Source organism: Pistacia vera, unplaced genomic scaffold (assembly GCF_008641045.1).
Source record: "Pistacia vera cultivar Batoury unplaced genomic scaffold, PisVer_v2 Contig70, whole genome shotgun sequence".
NCBI classification, from domain to species: Eukaryota; Viridiplantae; Streptophyta; class Magnoliopsida; order Sapindales; family Anacardiaceae; genus Pistacia; species Pistacia vera.
In genome coordinates, this window is record NW_022196557.1 from 151,451 (window position 1) to 158,276 (window position 6,826).

Here is a 6,826-nt window from a genome sequence, read left to right on the forward strand (position 1 = left end):
GTAAAATGCCCAAAAACTCACAATATTATTCAATATTATTCAACTTTTTTTAAACCCCCTAAATTTGTTAATTTAATAAATACCCCTAAATATTTTTTTTGAAATTGCAAAAACACCCCTAAACCCACATTATACCACATTTTGGCCACCATTGTTGGAAGTTGGCCGGAATCTGATATAATGGCGCACTACCGGCTGAATTTGGTCGGTAGTGCGCCGATCTAACCTTTTCTGACCAGATCCACGGTGGATCTGGTCGAAAAGGCCAGATCTTTGGCCTTAATTAGACGTCAACGACGGCCAACATATGGTCGTCGTTGACCATCAATGACGGTCGTATCTTTGGCAATCGTTGACGAGCAAATGTGGCCAGATCTGGCCTTTGCCGGCAAGATCCACCGTGGATCTGGCCGGCAAAGGCCATATCGGTGCTCGACCGGCAAGATCCAGTGAGTTATGCGTCGATACAACGACTCTGGCCACCCTCTGGCGGTGGTGGCCAGCTATGATTGTTCAATGGGTGGGTTAGGGGTGTTTTTGTTAACTTTCAAAGTTTTATTATAGGGGTGTTTAGTAAATAAACAAACATAGGAGGTATTTTTATTAATTTTCAAATCCTACATCGTAATACCCGCCTAATTCAACTTTTTTTTACTTTTTTCAAAAAACTTTTCTAAAAACTGCAAAAAAGTGAACCAAACGGAGCCTTTCCCATCCTACGTTTGTAGAAACACATTTTCGCACCCCTTGAATGGAAATAGCACACTTTACCACCATTCGATGCTCTCCGTCCAGGTAAAACTTTCATTAACCAGCTTTGATCGTTTAAACATCATTTTTTTTTTATAGTCTTTATTATATTTATAGTCTTTATTATAATAACAAATAACTAAGAAAATCAATCCATAATCTTTTTGTTATGATTAATTTTTTTTTTCCATACTCCTGAGTCCGTTTAGTTCGGTGTCATGTAAGATAACATGGATAAATCTTTGTTATTTTTGCAAGATTCCTGTATATTTGGTTTGAACAGTGTAACATTATTTACGGGTATCTTTTCTTGCAAACGTATGTTAACATTGGTAATATAGGGGTTAATCAGATACTCTATCAGTGGTGGTATTAAAAGGTATTGAGCTAATATGATTTTTATCTACTTTTTGCCCTTATTAAATACCATTTCGGACATATTCCATCAATGTCACCAAATAACATCAAATCCCCTACATTTGAGGAATTTAGCTAAACACCCCAACCACAACAAAAGTTAAATATAATAAAATACCCCTAGACTCCGCACCCAGAGACTAACCGGCCGGCACGCAATCGCCAAATGGTGCACGAGCAGCAGATTTGGCTGTCATGTGCTATTAAGGTCTAACAGCCAAGAATGTGGACATGAAACGACCACAGATTTGGCCGTTTTAACAGTCGCTGTTTCATAGCCGCCGTTTTCACGATCACATCTTTGGTCTGAAACGCCGGGGATCGTTGATCCATGACCAAAATGGCTTTTGTCGGTGCACAACCGACAATACGGCCAGTTGTGTTCCATTCTGTCGGCGGCCAATGGTGGTGGTTGGCTGCGTTAGTGGTTTGGGGGGTGGGGATGATTTGCTACAAATTGGTTTTTAAGAGCTGAGGTATTTATCAAAATTTCAAATGTAAGGTGTTAAAAAAAGATTCAAATAATAATAATAATAAAATATTATATTAATATTTAAGGAGGGCAATTTAGTAATCTATATACATACCCACTCATTTATTCTCCCAACCAACATATAAAAATCACCAATTTATTCCAATTACCCAACACATTTCTCTAAACATTCCTATATTTTCAAAATGATCTATCTTTTCAAATATAACATCCTCCTATGAATCAAATATTATATGAACCAAACACACCCTTGTAGTACCCGAATTCTCCAAGGCCAAAATAGAATCCCTATTTGAGAATGGTTGCCCATAAGTAATATATTATGGACATCCTTCAATTAGGAAGTAGAACATAATCGAAATGAGGAATATATGAAAAGGAATAGAGTTAAATAGGTAGTGAATGTGGATGAAATGATCCAAATAAGGAAGAGTACTACATTCTCCTAAAACACTTTAAATCCTTTTTTCATTGGAAATCGTAACAACACAAGGAAATTAATTCTCTTAAACCTAATCTACTCTCACTATATAAAGGGGGCGAAACGACATGGAATGATATTTCAATATTCACTTAAGAAAAGACTCGTAGTTCAAGCACTCTGAATTGAAGTTATCACTGTCGTATTTAGCCGTTTGCCTCTATCTAACCTTACATCCTCGCATGAGTCCTGTTGCAGTTCTTTTGTAAGAAAAGAGACCGGCGCTGTAGTCAAATATCATCTCAAGAAGTCAACGAGTTAAGGGCAAATCATGAAGTTGTGTTTTGAAGGGCAGAAAATACTTTCCTAATTTGTGCGAATTTTGGCATCAATTGGTGGCGCCACCTGTGGAAAAGTTTATATAGAAGCTGCAACACAAACATGTAGGTTTTCATTGAATTGATTAGGCAGAGTTTATTTTTTTTCGATGCAACCCGAAAACCCATAGATCCTTATACCAATACATTGTTTTACATGTTAAACACATAAAAAATAGACCAGATTTGGATTTCTTACAGCGTTTTATGGTTCCTTCTCTAGTTCAGGTTTGATTTCAATCCAAGATAGGACTGCACGAACTATCCACACGAAGATAGGATTGCTCACTTTGATTTAATTTGCTAGATTAAATAAGCTATAAGATTAAAGTGTGCATATTTTTCAAAGAAAATTCTCATCATTTTCTTATGTGAAAAAACGTTGGGTGGCTAGGGTTTGAGTTTTTTTTTTTTTTTCATTTATCTATTTTAGTGCCCTTTTATAGTACAACCAAAATAAAACCCTATCCTTTTAGAATCGCTATTTGAAATAGCATTAACTATTACCAAACATATTATTAGTAATATTTTATTATATATATATATATATTATATTATATTATAGATAGAATATATATAGAATTGGATATAAGTAATGACTCAGCAATTTAATTGCATTGTGAATGACCAAAATACCGTTCATCTTAAAGAGAGAATTGTCCCTTTTACATATAATCCTCACCTACTCCTAATTTGTAACCCGAAGCTCCATATTATATTGGGAAGTGAGTACTACCACGATATTACCAATTAATCGCCACTATACACAAGCCAAGATTGGTCTCTATACAAAGCATCTGACCACCCATAGACATAGACGTCAGCCTATCTATCAACGGTATGGTTACCATGCAATTCAAATCCCTTCATCATCTGTTATCTCGTCAAGGTTGAAGTACAAATATGGTGTCAACTTCAAATTACTTCCTTGATAATGGCGTTTTGTTATCAACTAACAACAAAATAGAGGGATATAGCAATCACCTTTCCACTGTGGCACATTTATAATTGTTTCCATAAATTAAAAAGCTGGACTAGATAACTTCTCCTATACCCAGGAGTGATGAATCTTTTGTCAATCCACAATAACCATAGTGTACTTCAATGTAGTCCATCACTCTGTACTAATAACCATAAAAAGGACTACGTTTGACAGCTCAAACATACCAATATTTACACACGACGCTCTGGTGATCTTAAGTTTAAAGATCATGCACCACCCTCTATTAGAGATATATTCCATTGACACTGGGATTACCATCTATATGGATCCTTTGGTGGGTTAGTCTATGAACGCCGACTACAACACCCATGGTTTGACCAACTTGTCATCAAACAACTTTGACTGTGAGATCTATCACTACCTTTTAATAGGGTTATTCAACATTGTGACGCCTACCGTATTCATTCCCTAAATTAGAATATACTAATGTTATGTGCAATTCTTAGAATGGCCATTCTGAATGCTCATAGGGTCCTCACAATCGAGATTTATAACATTGGTACCCTTGTCATAGTTTTACCATCTAAGGCGTCTATCATAAACATAATAATAATAAACGGTTTGATATAGAAAAATTTTCTTTATTAATTATTAGCATCTTTTTACTGAAGTCCAACACTAGACAAACAGATTATCTCAGGGCACTTATATTAACAAAACATGGTAACGACGTGAGGGACAACAAACCGGGAACAAGGACGCTCACCACCACAATGACCTCTGCCAACACTGGCTAAGTTTCCCTAAGCACCAATCAACTGGACATGGGTGATTGGCACTAATCAAATGAGTAGGTGATTGCACAATTCAGTGCCTTCCGCCTGCAACACTCCAGAACAATTGATTTCGACAAATATAAGCGACGGTTAAGTTTCCATGAATTACTAACGACTTACATAATAGACTCTGTGGTGAGCTCCTTAACTTGTTGACAACATGAGTCGTCGCTACAAGGGCACTGTCAAAGAATCTCAACAACGGCATGGGTATATTAAATCACACCTTACTAATCCGAAAACTGTTGTAAGTTTGCTTGCTTGATGCAATGTGAATGGCACTCAAGATAACTAAATCAAGCTTATGAGTTTAGTCTGATTCATATGTTTCCACTGCTTCATGCTTTTATTAAATTAAATCTAGAAGCATATTCCTGTTTTAATAGATAGGGAATTGGTTTAAAAATTGTTTAATCAACGACACTAAGGAGAAATATTATTGAGCTTGTGATACCTTTGAGCTAATAATCAAGCAGGTTGGAAGTTAGGAAATGTTTTTATTAATGTGCAATTCATTGCTAGTGGTGTAATGATCCTTCGTCCTTTTACTCACTATTCTTTAACTCTTAGTTTTACTGCTTGTTTTTAATCTTTGCATTAATCAGCAAACTCCTTGTTTAGTAAGTAATAGTTAATTGGAAAAATATTTGCGGGAAAAGAGCCTTACTGCTATGTGATACAACACGTCATTGTTATAGATTGTTAAGTAAGTTAATTAGTTTTTTGCATTTGCTGCAATCAATTAACCCTAGAGTGGCATATGATATTTGTGCTCAAAATTGGCACATGCTTAAGTGCAATTTTTGCCTAAGTGGCATCAGCATTTTGCCTTAATGCATGTCCAATTTTGCTTTGTGGCCTATCGAGATAATGAAGTTTGTTATGATTTGTACTAACCTTCATATGAAGGTTCTGAAGAATTCATATTGCCTGAAGCAAATGCAACAAGTCTAAGATTAGTTGGCTTTGCCTATACTCTCCAATCCCCATAAAGCCACTGGCAAACAAGAGATTTTTTTGAAGGCTCTAAAGTTTTCATGGCGATCTACAAGTAAGCTTCGATTGCTACATTTTTTCAGTTGCATAGATTCTTATACTCCATGAAGTTTATTTGAGAATTTATATGCAACGACTAAAACTGCTCAAATTAATCTATGAATTTCTGCCATGATGAGGGGATCGTTCATCAGTGGAGCATATCTTTTATAAAAGACTATTATGGGACAAATGTGCATTGTACCCTTTTTCTTTGACCACATTTTTTTTTACCATTGGGTTTTATTGGCAATGTTATGCCTGAAAATATAGGGCTGACGCAAGGCTTAGTCAGCATAAAAAGTCAGAGCTTAGGTAGGCCCGTAGCCAGTTAGAAGCAGCCACGTCGCATGGTGACAGAAGCAGCACACTCATGTCAGTAAAATAGGTGCGCGCTAGACCTGCCAGAAGTTGTAGTGACTCCATGTGTCCAATCCCTACACTAAATCGCGTAAATCAATCTAGAAGGTGGGTAATGTGACATAAAGAAGGATTTGCACGGATAACCGCACCAACTCGCAGATTTAGAAATGATAACCTTAATCCATCCCACTCTAAATTGAGAGCTCTTCTCTCATTTGGGGGATTGGCTATTCTCTCTCTAAAATATACAACATTCACTCTCTTGTACAATCATTTGTAAGTCAGTCTACTAACGCGACCTAACCTCTATCATTAATACAAAAATCAGTGGACGTAGGATTCGCTTCCTTAGCTTCCGAGCCACTTTAAACGCTATTTTCCACTACATTTATTCTCATTTTCACATTCTGTGTCTTCTGGGCTGCTTAGCATTTCACACGTGCGTTTGGTTAGTGTCAAAATCACGCATCAACAGTTTGACGCTAGAAGAAGGGCCTGATTTAGTATTCATCCTTCATCAGGAGAATCTCTAACTTACTAGTCCTACAACAGCAAATGGCCCGCCAACTTGAACCTGAGCGAACCAACCAGGGCGTTAGGGAGATCCCCCAAGTCCAGGACACCTCTTCTGAGGTACCTTTGGTTCCGTAAAATATCGCGGGGGATATCCTGTCAAGTTCACAACTTGACCCTGCCATCAGAAGCTACCTGGAGAGGTTTGACAATACCCTTCAGACAGTCAACAAAAGGTTGGACCGTTTGGACTAGGGCATGCCACCTGAATCAGCTGGGGCAGTGCAACTGCAAAAAACGCCTGCAGGTCGCGTGAAAGAGCAGCAAAGGGCAATAGGCCGTGCCGCGAGCACTGCAGCATGTCGAATAAAGGGCAAACAAGTGGCGAAAAATGGGCCTAAAGGCTCCAAAGGGCTGGTAAACACCTATCACGTCCTGAGTAGAATACCCGTGGCGTTAAGACTCGATGAAAAGTCACAGGCTGAGTTGTCTCATGCCACGTCACATGCACAACCCCATAAAAGTGCTGGGCGGAGCGATTCTTATCACTACCAGAAAAACGATCCTGATCGTCATCATGTGGGAGGTTCCGAAACTCCGCGGGGCGGTTCGTACCACCGCGGAGGCCGTGACAATTCCTTGCACCATCCATCGCCATCACACGGCTCTAGCCAACAT